Source organism: Cricetulus griseus, chromosome 2 (assembly GCF_003668045.3).
Source record: "Cricetulus griseus strain 17A/GY chromosome 2, alternate assembly CriGri-PICRH-1.0, whole genome shotgun sequence".
In the NCBI taxonomy this organism is placed as follows: Eukaryota; Metazoa; Chordata; class Mammalia; order Rodentia; family Cricetidae; genus Cricetulus; species Cricetulus griseus.
Window position 1 is genome coordinate 192,617,119 of NC_048595.1, and position 18,357 is coordinate 192,635,475.

Consider the following 18,357-nt stretch of genomic DNA (forward strand, 5'->3'; position numbering starts at 1 on the left):
ATGGCTACAGATGAAGGACTTACCACAGTCCAATATTAGACATTGTTGAACTTCCCTCAGGGCTAACTTTAATTTCTGAAAATTTCATGAAACTAACTAAAAAAAGAAAACAAATCTGATAATCCATTAACAAAAAAATCATGTTGGTATTTTGACAGCAAAATAATATGAAATATATTTGATTTTTAAAAACAAAACTATAAAATAATTTGATTGGATGAATGAAACATTACACAAACAATGTTATAAATGAGAACCTAACAAATCTATTTAGGATTGGTAAGACTGACTCATTTTATGAAAATGCCTGAAACATGCTGTCCAATGCAAAATACTTTCAACTTTTGAAAACATTTGAACTTTAAGATTTTATAATTTGAAGATTTGTAATTTTTATGTCATTTGGTTGATAATTTTACCAATTCAATCTCTGTTATCATACAGAAGTTTTGAACAGATTGATGAAGGATGCTCACAGCCAAAGAGACTGGTAGGGGTCTATAGCATGCTTTCATACTTAACTTTTAACTGTAAAGTTATTGTCATATATGAGCTAAAGAGCTTCTTTCATATCCAATACAATACAATGGTATCACCTAATGAAGCCCTTCCTAAGTTGAAAATATTGAACCTGAAAAATATATTTTATTCATCTAATGTAGTGAATATCCTAATTTGGCACCACACTGCACTGTCAAGAACTGGCAATTTTTCTTCATCATTGAGTGGTTGCCTGACCTATGATTGATTACTCTGCCCAGCTTCAATGATATCATTACAGAATTTCTCTAACATGGAGAAAAAAATGAAAATTCAAAATTCAATGTACAGTTTCTACATCCCATCACAAAGGTGAAAACTCTAAGTGTCATCAGTTGGAGACTTTCTGTATTTTAGATCTGTATGTTAGGAAAAGGCAACAAAGGCTTAATGTGGTATTAGAAGACAAGGACTCACATACATGCTGCCATCAGAAAGCTGATCTCTGCTCTGAGGTGAGGAACTGTTTGAGACTTTCCTGCACTGTTGACAGAATTCTCAAGGATGCACAATTGATGTATTGGCTGCTGTAATTTAATATGACCACTATTGATTTTTTTCCTGAGCCTTGGGTTTAGGGGTTGTGTTAGTGATATATCAGTGGGAATTGGCATCTGCTTGTCACTTATCCTCTGCATTTTGTCCAGTTGTGGCTTTCCATAATAGTTTCCTTTTGTTGTCAAAACAGAATCTTCTTTTATAAGGGGTAATAGCTACACTTGGTTTGTGGGTAGAGATCATATTGACATAGGAAAATGGCAGTAGTTGGTTCTTTTCTCTGGCTTATCATCACTTCAGCCATCAGTATCTGAATAGGATCATAGTACCAGGTATGAAAGTCTTCCTTTTGAGAAAGCCTTAAGTCCAATTAGACAACTATTGGTTACTATCAAGATGAAAACAGAAGGTATCTTACTGGTCTAGTCATTTTTGTGGTTCACAGGCTTTTCAGATAGGCGGGACTACTGATTGTTGCTCTTCTTTGACACCCTGCATAGCACCTTCAAATGCTATGAGATCCTCAGGGGATAGACTTCCAGGTCAGTTCCAGTATAATTTCTCCCTCCAAGTCCTATATCTGAAGGGTGTGATGCCTTCAGCAATTAAGACTTCACTCCAAATTCTGGGAGGCAGCAAAGAGCAGTGTCAATAGTCTTTGGAGTGGGTGTGTCTTTTGGACTTCTCTGACCAAGGATAATATGTATTTTCCATGCCTTGTACTGGTGTGTGTGCTAGATAGTCTGTGGCTTTTGGAGGGTGCATTATCATGGTATAATCACATATATACATAAATACACATGGATGCATATTTATAGCACATATACAAATTGCTATATAAAAATACATATACAGTAACTAAATGTTTACTAAAACACATTTGATTCCCTGTGGCTTTTTCAAATAATCTTAGTGTTATTTCTCTATCCTCTGTCCTTTTTCTGTGTTTGCCCCCTCTATTCTCTCTCCACCTAAAGCCCCTACCATTTTCCTAGTTCCCCTTTTGTAGCACCTGTGTCAAACTGTTCCCCTCTCCAGATCTCCTTTCATCTCCTCTGCCCTTGGTTTGTTTTTACTTTCCTAGTTTCTCTTCTCACCATTGGTTATATATTCAAATCTAAAAATTCAGAGCTAGGGTAGACAAATAAGATAAGAACATGTGGAATTTGTCTGTCTGGTTCTGAATTTCCTCACTCAATACAATATTTTCTTCAACCCATTTATCTATAGACTTCATTTTTCCTTATAAATGAATATTACCCCATTGCGTATATGAATCACATTTTCATTACTCATTTGTCAGTTGAAGGAAATTGAACTGGTTTCCATTTCTGAACTATTGTGGATAGAGCAGCAAAGAATATGGCTGAACAGTTATTTGTGGGGTAGGTTGTTAAGCACTCTGAAAATATGCCTTGTAGTGTTTTAGCTGTGTGATGGTTTGAAAGAAAATGCCCCCAAAGGGAGTGGCACTATTAGGAGGTGTGGTCTTGTTGGAGGAAGTGTGTCTCTGTGGGGGTGGGCTTTGAGGTCTCTTTTTCTTAAGATTCTCTCATTGTGACAGTCAGTCAACTTCCTACTGCTTTTTGGCCAAGAAGTAGGCAGCACCACATCTGCATGCTTCCATGATCCCTGTCATGATGATAATGGACTGAACCTCTGAAACTGTAAGTAAGCCCCCTCAATTAAATATTTTCTTTTAAGAGTTGCTGTTGTCATGGTATCTCTTCACAGCAATGGTAAACCCTAACCACGCCAAATCATATGTTAGATTATCTTTACCTTTTTGGAGAATTTTCCACACTGATTTCCAGAGTGGTAACACCAGGTTGCAAAGCCACCAACATTGTAAAGGAGGGTCCTCTATGCCCACACCCTCCCAGGAATTTGTTGTCGGTTTCTTGGCCTTAGATATTCTGACTGAAATCTCAAAGTAGCTTTAGCTTGTATTTCTCTAATGCCTTAGGGTGTTGAACATCTATATAGATATCTCTTAGCCATTTTTACTTCTTGTGAGATTTGTGTTTCCCTTTTAAAGAAAAAAATGTAAAGCATAGCTCTAAAGTCAAATCCAGAATAAAATTACCCTCAGAAATGTGTCATTCATTCATATTCTATTTTATTCACTGCTGAGAGATCATGAATTTTGTTTGCTTCTTATCATAGAGTTGAAATTTTTAAGAATATTTAAAGTAATAAGAAGATAAAATAGTACATTATAACTTACAAATTAATACCCAAGGCATCCACTATTCCTATAAAATAAATATAAATGACTGTACTATGACATTTTATATATATATATATGCATTATATATATATATGCATTAAGATATAAAATATATAAATAATAATAAGATATATATAATAAGATATAAAAATATAAATAATAATATATATATATAATTACTTTTAACATTCAGGATCATGGTCTACGAACTGCCTCACAGTCACTGTTGAGCCTGGGAAAGAAACTGAACTTTAAGTTTTAAGTCCTTCCACTACAAAGTGAATGGTAAAATCAGCCCAGGGGAGGTAATAACCCTTTCCAGTTCTAATAATTCATGATTTTTTACAATGCTATAAATTATAACCAATAATGCCTATTTGTCATTAATTTTGAAGGATTTTTATTCAAATGGTTTACTTGAGTTACTCAGGATATGTCAGTTATCAGATCTCTCTATATGACTTGAATGGATGCCTGAAATTTGCACTTTAAGCTAATAATAGCCAATTCACTGTGGTACACTGTTGGGAGCTGAATCTCAGGGCTTGGCATGAGATCCTAGACCATGCTCGGCAGGCCACATAGTTAACCTTTACATAGCAGCTCCTTAGAACCTCAGCTCAAGAAAAGAAACAACTTGACCAGTCCTCCACCCACAGGCTCAGTCAACCTAGGCAGCCCTTCCTGGACCTCTTACTCATGAACTCTTTACCTTGCCAAACATCCTCTTTGTGGCTTCCTAATATCCTGCCTATACCAACACCTGGTGTGCAAACAACCCATTCTGTCCCTCCCCATATCCTGAATATATAAGCTAGCCTGAGAAAAGTAAAGTTTGCCACTTGATCAGAATCCTGTCTTGTGGTCGTTCTTTCTGTGTCTCTTGCCCCCATCCCTATCCCTGACTCTCTTGCCCCATGTTGATGTCCTGCAGATCGGGACAGTACACTTGATCCAGGAACACTCATAGAGAAACGCTGGCCTATATTTGCGTATTAGATTGACCTTAATACTGGAGGGACTTCCAGCTTCCTGCATAATACAGTTTAGGAATTCAATATATGTTTCTCATCCAAACAGAATACAACAATCACATTAAATATGATGGCTCCTAATTTTTAATATGCAGACAATACCTTGTAGGAATTGCTTCAAAAATGTTTTGTAAACGTTACTTCAAGTCACTTACATTTTAATATAATTTTAGCATTAGACAGTTTCATAGCTAAGCATATTAGTAGACTGATTCAATGTCCCAATTGTACCACTTTATCAGTGAAGTGATAAACCTTGTTCATAAATGTAATATTGGCATCTCTTTTCCATGAGTGTCATGTTCATTCTGTCACCACAAAAGTTTTTGTCTTCTTTCAGTGGTCCTCTACAAGACAGACATAGGACAGATAAGGGTACTAGAGGCTAAGTCCTACTCCTAGAGTCTCTAAACATGTCACCTGACATGGAAAAGGGACTTGGCAGATAAGTGAAGTTAATCATTGTGACATAGAAACATTATCTAGGTAGGTCCAGTGTAATTGCAAAGATCTTTATGGATGAATTCAAGAAGATGAGACAGAGAACACTATGCGACCATAGACACAGAGGAGAAAAGGCATGAACTGAGGAATGAAGATACCTTCTAGACACTGATAAAGAGAAAAACAGATGCTCTACATAGGGCCTCTGAAGTGATCCAGCCCTGCAGACCACCAGATTTTAGCTATCTAAAATTCCATCCAAACTTCCAGACTCTAGAACCGTAATCATTAACTCATGCTGTTTCCAGCCATTAAATTTGTGGCAACCAGTAACAGAAAGAAACAATGAAAGTTGGAGGAAACTAATGTCCAGAAAGTTGAAGACTGTACCAAAGAGGGGTTAACTTGTAGACAATGCAGCTAATACTTAGCTGGTTGTTAATTCTAAGTGGAGCTGATATCCAGTCTCCCAGTTTAAAATGAAACCAAAGTACTGATCAAGCATTTCAGACTTCAACATTTTAAATTAGAACTTTTTAAATTTTAAGACTTACAATCCTCCCTTTCAAACAATATGTGACCCAAGTAAGTTTACTATAGTAACCCTGTGTTCATAAGTATATAATGTAGATATACAAATGAAATATTTGTTAATAATAAACCTAATAAGCTATAAAAACTTACTTTAAAACATTTATTTGGTATACATAGTTTTATAATTTACTATAGAGGAAACTAATTTTTTGCCCCCACTAGCAATGGAGGAGTGTTTTGCTTGCTCCACATCCTCTCCTCTCCAGCAGGAGCTGTCTCTTGTATTATTGATCTTAGCCATTCTGGCAGGTGTACTTTGAGAGATAAACTCTCAAAGTAGCTTTGATTTGCATTCCCTGATGGCTAAGGATATTGAAAATGCAAGTGTTTCTAAGCCATTTGAGTTTCATCTACTGAGAACTGTGTTTAGATCTATATACCATTTTAATTGGTGTCTTAGTCTATATTCTATTGCTATGAAGAGATACCATGACCATGGCAACTCTTATAAAAGAAAATATTTAGTTTGGGCTATCTGAGGCTCAAGGGCAGCAGGACCCTGTGGGGCCAGAAACATTCATACAACAAAATGGCACCCAATGTGGGGATGGAACCTGAGATTAAGAGTCTCCTGCTCTACTGATTGAGCTAGATGATAAGAAGCCCTAGTTATTGGGCAACAGTTTCATAATTAATATAAGTCTCTGTGTGTTTATTTGGGGATCAAGGGCATTGAGACCCTGCTAGGCCAGAAACATTCATACAACAGGAGCTTGCTTGCAGTTTTCAGAGGGTTAGTTTATTATCACCACGGTGGGGACCTTGGCAGGACACAGGCAGACATGGTCCTGAAGAAGTAGTTGACAGTACTACATCTAGACTCACAGTCAGCAAACAACCCTCCCCCCCCCCCAGTGGCACACTTCCTCCAACAAGGTTGTAACTACTCCAGCAGGATCACACCTCCGAACCCCCACCCTAACATTCCAGCATTCAAATCTATGAGCCTATAGGGCTATTCTTATTCAAACTACCCCAATTGGGTTATTTGGATTTGTGATATCAAGTTTCTTAAGTTATTTATATGTTTTGGGTATTAGCCCTCTATTGGATGTGGAGTTGATAAAAATGTTTTCCACAGAGACATTTGGTCAACTGTGTTCATTGAGGCTTTATTCATCATAGCCAAAAATTGGAAACAACCTAGATGTCCCTCAACAGATGAACAGATAAATACAATGTAGCATAATAATACAATTGGAATATTAATCAGATCTTAAAAAATAACATCATGAAATTTGCAGAAAAAAAATGATAGAACTAGAAAAACCAAGCTACAACTAGTAGACCCAGTGAGGTCTGGCATAGAGGAAGGAACTAGGGAGGACACCTGGATCTCCCTGGAAGGGGTAAATAGAATAACTTTTATGAGAATACTAGAGTCAGAGGGTGTGAGAAGATGAGAACAAGAGGATCAGGTGGAAATGGGAGGGGAGATAGAATTGAGAAAGAGATTGAAGGGAGAGACAGGTAGAATTGGAGGGCATTTGAATATTATATGGAAACCTAGTGGAGTGAAAACTTCCTATAATATATGAAGGTGATTCTAATGAAGTTTCCAAACAATGGAAGAGACAGAACCTCAAGTAGCCATCTCTTGTAACCAAACAAAGCTTCCAGTTTAAGGATTGGTCTTCATTCAGTTGAGTTGTTGGCCAAAAACATCCTGTGGGATTCACCAAACAATCCAGACTATTGCCAAGATGACAGCAAGGCTCCATTGCTGAAGAAAACATCTAAAAAACTAACTGAAAATTGAGAAGTCAAGATAGTGCCTACATGGAACCTTCACCCCCATGTTTTAGCGTCTTTGATATAGAAAGGTACTCTGTGGCTACCCAAAGAGAAACATAAACACTAACTCAATCACAAAACTATTGATCTACAATCTGTCATGCATGCAAAAAATGCCGGGCCAAACCTTCTGAGATTAATGTCTGAATTGACTTCATACCCCCTCCATGAGATAGAACCCATATCTGACACTACTTGGGTAACTAAGAACAAGAGACTACATATCTTAGAGACATGGATTTAAAAAAAGAGATAGTACTACTGATCTAAAAAATTAAATAACAATAAAATAACTTCTAATGATATTCTGTCTCATATATATGTTATACTCAGATCGGTGCCTTATTCAGCCATCAGATGGGAACAAATACAGAGACCACAGCCAGAGACACACAGAGAGAGACCTTTGAACACAGAGTCCTAAATAATATGTCTCCATCAAATCCCTGCCCTCAGAGTTCAGGAAATCCCAAAGAAGAGGAGGCAGAAGGAGTCGGGGAGACAGAGGAGATGGAGGACAAGGCCCTCTAAAACAACTGAGCAAAAAGTCACATGAGCTCACAGTGACTGAAGCAGCAGTCACAGAGCCTACATGTGTCTGTTCCAGGTCCTCTGCATGTATACGATAGCTTTCAGTTTAATGCTTTTATGGAACCCTGAATGTGTGAAAGAGTGGGTCTCTGATTCTTGGAGCTCTTTTATTTTTCTGTTGGCTTGTCTTGTCCAGCTTGTTTTATCTTATCTCTTAGAAAACTCTTCTTTTCTAATGAGAGTTAGAAAAGAGGTGGATCCGAATGGGAGAGGAGGTGGTGAGGAACTAAGAAGAGTAGATGGAAGGGAAAATGTACTCACATTGTACTGTATGAGAAAAGAATTTATGTTTAATAAAAGGAATAAAGATACAAGTTAAAAGAAAACAATTTTTCATGCTATCTGGATATGCATGTTTGTTTAGTTTGACATATGGAAATAAGTCTTGGCTGAATACCTCATAACGTATGACAGAGCATCATCAGGTCTGTTCATGTGGAACCATTTGTTACCATAAACATCGGAAGGAGGTTCATGAAGGTGTGAAGAAAAATACTCAGCAAGATGGACAACTTAAAGTGGATAAGAGCAGCTAGCATTTCAAGTCTTCCAGATCCACTGTGGCACAGATGCAAAGCAGATCACCAACTGGAGAACGGAGCCAGTATCTGGATGTGGCTACTAGGTTAATAAAAACACTGCAGCACTCTGCTGTAATCCCCTGGAACTCACTTGCAGGCAGATGGTTTATCTGAGCAGACCAAAAGCAATGTACCTACTTCTCATCTTGTGAAAACTAATCTTGGACCTTCATTTAATTTTCACTTCATCTAGAAGTAAAGTCTTTCTTAAAGGGAGGCCTATCAAGTCTATTAACTGAGGGTTTCCACTAACCTGGATTCTGAACAATACCTCCTAGTAGATATAGGAGAAAGATGATGCCTTCATGGAATGATGAATAGCTCATTACTCTGCCACTTGGTTAAGCTTTTCAACTATAGACAATGATAGAAGTCCATATGTATCCATTTCTAGATATTAGAAAATTAATCCAGGATCCAGTATTCCTTGATGCAAGTTGGTTTATCATTTTCTGTTTTACCTTTTAACTTCATGGCATCCCATGAAAAAATAAGTAAGTTGTCTTTAAAATATATGCTAAGCACCTGATTTCATCTAAGCATTACAAGTTTAGTAAAGGGCCATCCTAGTGGTGATGATTAAACTTCATGATCAAGTTCATAGAACCAAAGAATTTACAGATTAAGACCTTGAACCTAATCCTGTTAGACTGCTGATTCTAGCTCTGTACCACTACTACATAATAATCTCACCACTAGAGACTGTAGATCCTATGGAACTGACCATCAAGTTGTGGTAAAAGGTCTATAATTATGTATGTGCTTGTTCTATGGGCCAGATATGTGATAAAGACTCAAATACAGTGTGAAAATACTTGCTAAAGGAGAGTCAGTATTTAAATGTGCAGTGTGTGTGTGTGTGTGTGTGTGTGTGTGTGTGTGTGTGTGTGTGTGCGTGCGCGCGTGAGTGTGTGTAATCTAATTGAAATATTGGTGGGAACTGCTAGGAGCATATGATATCTCTATAGAAAAGTGGACAAGGTAGGGGAAGAACCCCATCCTAGCAAATAAAAGCTAGAGCGGTAGGAACACTAAGGCCTAGACACAGCCTGCTATACCAAGCAGGGAAAGAAGGCAAAATACAGAGAAGAAATTAAGGTGAAATGGAAGTGGCTTAGAGCACAGCCTCTCATATATTCAGAACTAAATCCACCCTGTCATTTACTCAGAGATTTGGCCAGTCATCTTATTAAACAGACTCTCAAGTGATAGAATTTGTAATTCCACTCTGCTGCCAAATCTACCTCAAGATTCAAAGTGCTGAGGTCAAAACCCTGTGTCCCTGTTTTAAATCCAGGTTACCTTTTTCCTTTGGCATTTTTCAAGACACTTGAGTGTTAAATGACATACCCTGTGTAATGTAGTTAGCACAACACTTGGCATATCTTCATATAATCCTGCCAGTGGGGCTTAATGAGACTGGCACTGTGCCTGGAACCTCACAAGTGGTCAGCAAAATGACAGCTATTATTACTGATCAAGTATCTGGCAATGTCAACTTCCTCTTTCTTCCTGAGATCCACTAAGATTTTGGTTCTAAGCCCACCTGAAACACATGATCTAGAATGGGAAGATATATTCTATGCAGTTAAGGAGTTTGCTATATGTTCTGCACTCCATGCTCCAGAGGGCTGGGGATGGCTTTACAAAAACCAGGTGTAAACTGGAATGGAAACTCTAAAGCGAAAGCAAAGAACACACTGGCAGTCATAAGGAGGAGCACTAGATGGAGAAAAGACATCTTAAAGGTATTAGAAAGATCAGCATTTTGCTGGGCTGTGGTGGCACACACCTTTAATTCTAGCACTCAGGGAGTTCAATACCAGCCTGGTCTACAAGAGCTAGTTCCAGGACAGCCTCCAAAGCCACAGAGAAAGCCTGTCTCAAAAAAAAAACCAAAATAAATAAATAAATAAATAAATAAATAAATAAAATATCAGTATTTTATAAAGTGGGATGGAATTAGAAACAGCAGACAGTTCCCCACTGCATGGTCATCTAGACAAAATCAATATAGAGGTCCCCCAGTCTCTAAGAAAATGGATTGCATTAGGAGGGCTCTGATTCACAGAGCAAAGCGAGGAAATGGGCAGTAGATCTTAGAAAGATTTCAATCTCATAACTGTCAAAATGGATTTTTATAAACAGCTTTTGTTGCTTGAGGTGTTTCTCCCAAATTCACTTATGGAGCAGCCTGTTCTCTGGCCCAGCCAAATTGGAAGGCGCTACTATACTTAACCTTTGAGGAATCACATTACTTGTTCTTTGTCTTTTCTCATTGTTCACTAAGTCTGGAAGTAATTTTCCTACCTAAGTTTTAAGCAATTTCTGTGCCTTTGGTCTCATGGGATGTCACTGATTTTAAAAATGGGAAGGCTACTTCCTTCCACCTACCTTCGAGGATAATTCTGTAATCATGTAAGATAAGACAGTCAGCTTGGGTTCATCCCAATTAAATTTAGAATGATATTTAAAAAGACTCAAGTCTGCCAGGCATTTTTCTATACACAGTTTGTTATAAATCAAAGTCCCACAGCATGGAATCCTAGATTAAAGAGGAAGTGCAGACAAAGGCTTAGAGAAGAGCCATGGACCCACACAGCTATACATTTGCCAGGATGCAGGTGAAGCATGCTGCACAATCAAATGAGAAACTCTCTCCAAGGGTGCCTGAACTACCCTTCCCCTGTAATCAGATTGGTGACTATCCTAATTGTCATCATAGCACATTCATCCAGTTCCTGATAGATGTAGATGCAGAGATCCACAGCCAAGCACTGGACCAAGCTCTGGGAGTCCAGTTGAAAACAGGGTGGAGGGATTATATGTGAAAGGTGAGGTCAAGATTATGTTGGGGAAACCCACAGAAACAGCTGACCTGAGCTTGTGGGAGTTCAAGGACTCTGGACAGACATCTAGGGAGCGGCATGGGCTGACCTAGGCCCTCTGCATCTGGCTGAAAGCTGTCAGCTGTGTAGCTTGGTCTTTTATGGGACCCTTAGCAATGGAACCAGGACCTGTCCCTGATGCATGAACTGGCTTTTTGGAACCTGTTCCCTATATTGAGACGCATTATTCGGGCTTGATTCAGGAGGGTAAATCTTGGTCCTGTCTCAACTTGATACACCATGCTTTGTTGATTCTCATGGGAGGCCTTACCCATTCTGAATGGAGACAAGGAGAGTGGATGAGGGGAGGGGAGTAGAAGGGATGTAGGGGAAAGGAATGGGAGGAGAGAATGTAGGGGAAACTGTGGTTAGTGTGTGCAATCAATTTAAAAAGTGATGAATTTTAAAAAAAGAAAACTCTCTCCAGTGAAAAATAACAAGGCCACAAACCAAAGTTCAAGACAAAATAGAATCAAAGTAAACAGAGAGCCAGAGATCCATGGATAGCTCTTCTAAAGTGGCAGAGCAACTGGCAAACAGAAACAAGAACAGGTTTAGCCTCACTGTCTGGTTGAAATTGCTTACTTAACCCTGCAGAACTTCAGGTTCTTAGTTGCAAAATATAGTGGAAGTATCTGTAATGTGGGACATCATTTAGGTTGGAAGAGACCAAAAGACATCTTAAATTATTTAAGGGAAGAGGAATTTGTTAGCTCACGAGACATGGTTCACATAGAGCTAGATCCGGGGCTTTGATCCCTTGAGGGAATTCTTGTTTCTATTTAATTCTTATTCAGTTCACCATATTAACCTCATTCTCACCTATTGTAGACAATTTGGATATTCTAAGTAGTTCCAAATTTATATCTGTATCTTTAGGACCCTAAAGGCACAGGGATCTTTTCTCAACATTAATTTTAGGAAAGTGCCACAGAACCCTAGAAGAGGGTTCATGCAATTTCTCAACTAACCTCTGTGAAACAGGAAGGTGAGGGCTGTTATTTCAACTGTCCATAGAGGACAATGGCCAGAGGCAATTACCCACAATGTGGATTGGCCCTTCTGTGACGATGTAATTAGGACATCCATTCCTCTAAAGGTAAGCTATAGGGGGCTACTGGTATCCAGATGAAACAGGTAAATGTACTGAGCAGAGAAAACTGTAGGTCTGAACAATGTCTCCCTCAAGTGACATAAGTATTCCCATAATAAAGAACAGATATTTAGCAAGCCAGAAATCTATAGAAATGCCCCTGCTTGATTTGCATATTATGTGAATATATTTAAAGAGAAAAACATAAAAATGGGGCCAGAGAGATGCCTCAGCAGTTCATAGCACTTCCTGCTCTTCCAGAGAAACTAAGTTCAGTTTCCAGCACCCACATCAGGTAGCTCACAATAGCCTGTGACTCAGGTTCCTGGAAATCTGATCCTCTGGCCTCCAGGTACCTGTACTCAAATGCACATTCCTGATGCAGACCATGGAAGGCCAGCTCCCAGATCTGCTCCAGGGTAATAAAGAGAACACCTCAGAGTAGTGGGGCTCAGAAAATATTCTTATCTGAGGGTTGCTAGACTTTTCTATCTGATGGAAACACGTGCTTTCTACTGGTAACCTACGAAAAAAGGAACAAGCACACCTTTTCCTGATGGTGGCCTTCTCTTTTACTGCGACCTAAATAATCTCTCTTTCTTGACAGTCTCTCTTACATACATACATATCTCTTCTGCAGTTACATGTTTTTATATTCAGTTACATCTCTTCACATGACTCCACCTCCTTCTTTTAACGTATGTTTCTCTTCTACAGCTCTTTTCTACACAGCTCCAATTTTCTTGCCTCCACACAATTACAAATCTCCATACAGCCATGGCTATACATCTCATCTACATATCCTCTCATCACACAACACTTTACACAAATCCTTGGCACAGCTTCTCCACATAGCAGCAGCTTTCACATAGCACTCTCTCTCTCTCTCTCTCTCTCTCTCTCTCTCTCTCTCTCTCTCTCTCTCTCTCTCACACACACACACACACACACACACACACACACAAACACACACACACACTTCTTCTAAGTCATTCATTCATTTTACTCTTACACTTCTTTCATGATTCTTCTTCATCCCTCAAACTTCTCACTCCCACGGCAGCCTTTCCTCAACCCTGATGCTCCTGCTTTACTGCCTCTTTCCCTCTGCCTCCCTATATTGGTGCTGCCTCTGCTGCCTCTGCTGCCTCTGCTGCCTCTGCTGCCTCTGCTGCCTCTGCTGTCTCTGCCTTATTGCTCTGTTTTCTCAAAGCCAAACTCTGGACAATTATATATTTTTCAGGGTACAGCCCATTCTCATAACACACAATAAGTCATGTAGTTTCTCTCAGATTAGTAGTTTCTCACCCATGCATGTAGCCCTAACTTGATGAGGGTTCCCAGACAGAAAATGACACTAGAAATCAAGACTTAACAATAACAATTAGCTGGACCTTGAGTGGTAGGGAATATGTGCAGACTAAAGTTGCTTCAAGGCTGTCTTGAATCAGTAAAACATCACCTGGAAAAATGACCTTGTGTATTTGTCTCCAGGGACAACCAGCCTGTTTTGAGCCTGCTTTAAAGTCTAAAGCTAGCTTGTCTGTGTAAAAGGCTGTCTTCATGACTGAGAATCCTATGTTAGCATGAGAAAAGTAAAATTCCCTAGTATTATACCAATTTATCAGAATTATACAATGATTTAAGCAGAATTCATCTTCCTGATCACGCACAGCTAGAGGTGTGCCCATCCGCCAAAGGGAGATGGAAAGATTCTCACAGCTGTTCTTACTAGGGAGGCATAACAGTGGTACCTGAGAAAGTTACAGGAACAACCAGTCACTAAACCCATGGCTTTGCCAAGTGGGGCTTCCAAATAACAACAGGTGAGTTGGCTTTGCCAACAATGTGTAATGGGTTGACTTGTTAAATACTAATTGTCACTGCTGTAGAGTTCCAGTGCCCTCTGCACATACTCTAACTCCATATGAACACATACTCAATTAAAATTAAAATAAATATTTATTATAATATAAAGAGAAAATATATCAGGAGATAAGGTGTGTGTGTGTGTGTGTGTGTGTGTGTGTGTGTGTGTGTGTGTGTGTGTGTGTGTGTGTGTGTGTGTGTGTTTAATTTCTCCCACACCTGACTATAGCAAAGGCTTCAAGTTTTCAATCTACTTTGAGATATCAGATCTAAAATGTCACAATACTTGTTCAGGTTTGACTAAGAAAACAGTTCCTTCAAAGGAAAGGTTGAAAACAGTATGATAAATTCCAGACTTCTGCACAGAAGAAATTTAATAAAAGGAGACACAAATATGCAGTAATGATTACAGATGAAGTATTTCTTATAAATCCCATAAACCTGAGAAGATGGTATCCAGTCCTCCGATTTGAGATAATTATTCATATCTGTTCACTGCAAAGGAACAAAAGCACTTCTCCTAGGTTATAAACATGCTAATGCATTTCCTGGATATTTTGGCTTGTTTTTTGTCATATTAAATATGCCATAGAAGATACCTTAAGAAAATCAAATATCATGGTTTTTATATTATCTTTACAGTTTTTGATCACTGTAAAACTTTTCTTGGATATTTTGTTGGAATTTTTTCTTGAGACACAACCCAAAAGATAATATTCATTTAACTCCCAGCCTTATGAAGAAAAAAAAAAAAAACGTAAATCATCCTTTAAAAGAATACATGTGTAGAGAAGCATTTTAACAAAGTAATACATTTAGATCATTAATTTGTTACTTAAAGTACATTAATAGGGAAATCAGAAAATTCTAGAAGTTGATTTTAATCTTTGTCTTTTACCCCACATCCCAGGACTGTAGTTTGATTTTCAATGTATTCCAATAAACAAAGATTTAAAAAAATATTGCCTTGGTTTCCTGACTGAAGAAATTTTCTGACACAATTTTGAAATGGAAAATAGAAGAGAATCAATACTTTCTCTAAACCAAGCAAACAGCTGAACTTCATAAGCATCCACTTCCAGTATTGGCAGTGTGGAATTTGGACAAAAGAGTTCTACACATCTACATAGTTTCTATAAAACTACCAAACAATGTGCAAGTATGACCACAACTAAAGGACAATTTTGGAGTACAGAAAACTAAACTCTGTAAGTGAACAGCTCCTTGAGCATCCACTGGGCTGGGAGATTCAAATACTGATAAACTGAAATGTGGGTGCCGCACTGAACCCAGGATGTACATTTCAGAAACAGACCTCAAGCAGGACTGGAAGCCCACAGGTAAACTACTCTAGACTCACCCAAAGCTTAGAAATTAGTCTGTAGCTGGGTGGTAATGGTGGTGCATGCCTATAATCACAGCACTCAGAAGACAAAGGCAGGTAGATCTCTTTGAGTTCGAGGTCAGCCTGATCTACAGAGCAAGTTCCAGGACAGCCAGAGCTGCTATACAGAGAAAACTTGTCTTGAAAAACAAACACTGGTAGTTGATAAACAACAACACAACTGTTTTTAAGGGAAAAAAATCAGCAAAATTCAAACACTTATAAAGCTTATTACGGTACTGCCCTTCCTAACAGTGGCTTCATTTTCATTTCTGTTACCCAGGTCCAATAGTAATCCTAAAATATTAGGTGAAAAATTCCAAAAGAAACAACTTATAAAGTACATAAATTTAGCGAAATATTTGCATGTTGTTGAGAACAAGATGAAATTGACCACGCTGGTCCATTCCCCAAAGAACATTGATTTTTCCTCAGTCTCAATGTATCCATGGTCTTGGTGCTATCTGCCCAGTGATCATTCAATGACTAGCTGTCACTGTTATTGGACTGAGTGTCAGTGATATCACACTGCCTGTGCTCAAGTATCCTTGATTTTATTTAATGGTGGTCTCAGAGTATAAGAATAAATATTCTGACAATTCCAAATGTTGAATAGTACCTATCACCTGCTTCCTCCAAGTGAAATGATGAAAGTTCTCAGACTAATAATGAAAGGAAATCATATTGTTCTGAGGATAAAATGATTTAAAGTAAGGACAAATCTATCCATAAAGCTGTGATGCTGGAAAAGATCTGGGTCCATTTTATTATGGTACTTCAAACTGCAACTGTTGTGAGCAGGGAGTACAAGTCCTTAGTTAAGATGGCAAAGATATTACAACGTGCCCATAGCAAGGATTCAGCTATCAAGATACCCCTGAAGTGACTGATACCAAGCTATTCACCCCAAGCTAGGGCTGAATAAACAACGTCAGAAATAAAATTTGGATTGAAAAATCAGGAAGGTTAGGCAGAGTCTGCTAATAAATAAGCCACAAGCACATTTCCACGTATCTGAAAACCCCAATTAGAAGAAAGAATAACCTCCAACGCAAGATTGTGAGGACAACCCAACTATTCTAAAGATGCACAATAAAACCTGTACTTGAGAAAATGCAAAGAGGCACCAGGGCAGGAAAGTGAATGGGCAGTTTAACTCAGGGACTACATGGCTTCAGGTATATGACAAAGTGCACACAGTGAACCAAATGATTCTCAAAGGTAGGAAGAAAAATTAGCTAGGTAATACAAAGAATAAACGAAACATTCTCAAAAACACAAACAAAATGATAGAGTCAACCTAGGGCAGATAAAGGAGCAAAGGTGGTCCTACCAATAAAACCCTCCCATGCAAAAACAAAGACACATGTTATCTTTCATAAAAATGTATTGAAAATGAATCACAATAAGCCTAAATATAGAAAAGAGGAATCAAATTTGTAAAACAACTTTAGGTTTGGTAACTTTTCAGATAGACAAGGGAAACATGCTCTTTAGCAGGTCAGATTAGAAAGTATCCAATCATTATATTAAAATTGCTCTTCTTATAAATGATAATGTTAAGAGAATTAAAAGGCAAGACATATGCTGAGAGGAAATATTGCATTTGCAAAACACTGACATGGTAAATATCTTGCATCCAAAATACACAAGAACCTCAAAATTCAAATGTAAAAAAGAACATGCTTAATGGGGAGACGATGTGAAGCCTCATCTAAGAAGACAGACAGATGACACACAAATCCATACAATGAACACATCACTTGGGAGTTGAATGCTAATGTGAGAATGGGGGCCAGCAAGATGACTCAGAAGGTAAACACTCGCCTTCCAGCTCAGTCTCCACAATCCAATCCCTGGCTGGCTCCCAGTGGAAGGAGAGAACTAACTTTCCAAATTGTCATTGTCCTTGACTGTCTCATGAATTCTTGGTTTGTGTACACACACATGCACACACACACACACACACACACACACACACACACACACACACACACACTGTACAAACCACAAACCATTAAAAATAAGGAGATGTCATGACATACCTAAAGACTTAAATGAAAAATTCATGCCCTATCTTAGGTTCAGGACCTGACTGGCTTAAAGTTATTTGAATGGATCCTGGGCACCTTGGTGAAAACCTGACCCAACACTCACTAAATTTCAGTTACCAGTATTTTAGAAACAAACAACAGAACTATCTCCTCAGATATCCCACAAGCTACAATGGCTCACTGGTAAATTCTATCAAACATATGAGGCAGACCTTCTGTGAGTACCTGAACTCATTTTATCCAGTTATGGCTACATCAACAACAAAATCAGAACGTAAGTGTGCAGTATTACCCTGACAGTTAAGTGCATAGCCTTGAACTGGCTTCTCTTCGTGCATTAACTTTGGCTCTTATGTTTTCAGGTTTCTAGTATACACATTTGGTAGTATACTTTCACTTGGATTCTGACACATGAGAGATCAGCCTGAGGAAAGACAAGCATTAGATTATGTCCTCCCTAGGACTTCAGGAGAGACAGTTCCAGTGACTGAGAATTCATCTCCTCCTACTGCCAAGCAGCATCAGGAAAGGCGCTACATTAAAATTCCTCTTAGGGTTTCTTTTCACAACACAGGTGAATTGCAAGTTGTTTATTACCTTTTCCTCATAGATCTGATGCTGTGGAAAGAAATATCTTCAACAGATAATATTTAAGAATCTCTCAACCAAATATTTGCCAAGTGCCTGCTATGTGTCAGGAATTGAGGTAAGCCAAATGAAATATAAATATGTGTTCCTGGAATCTAAGGATTCTGATCACATT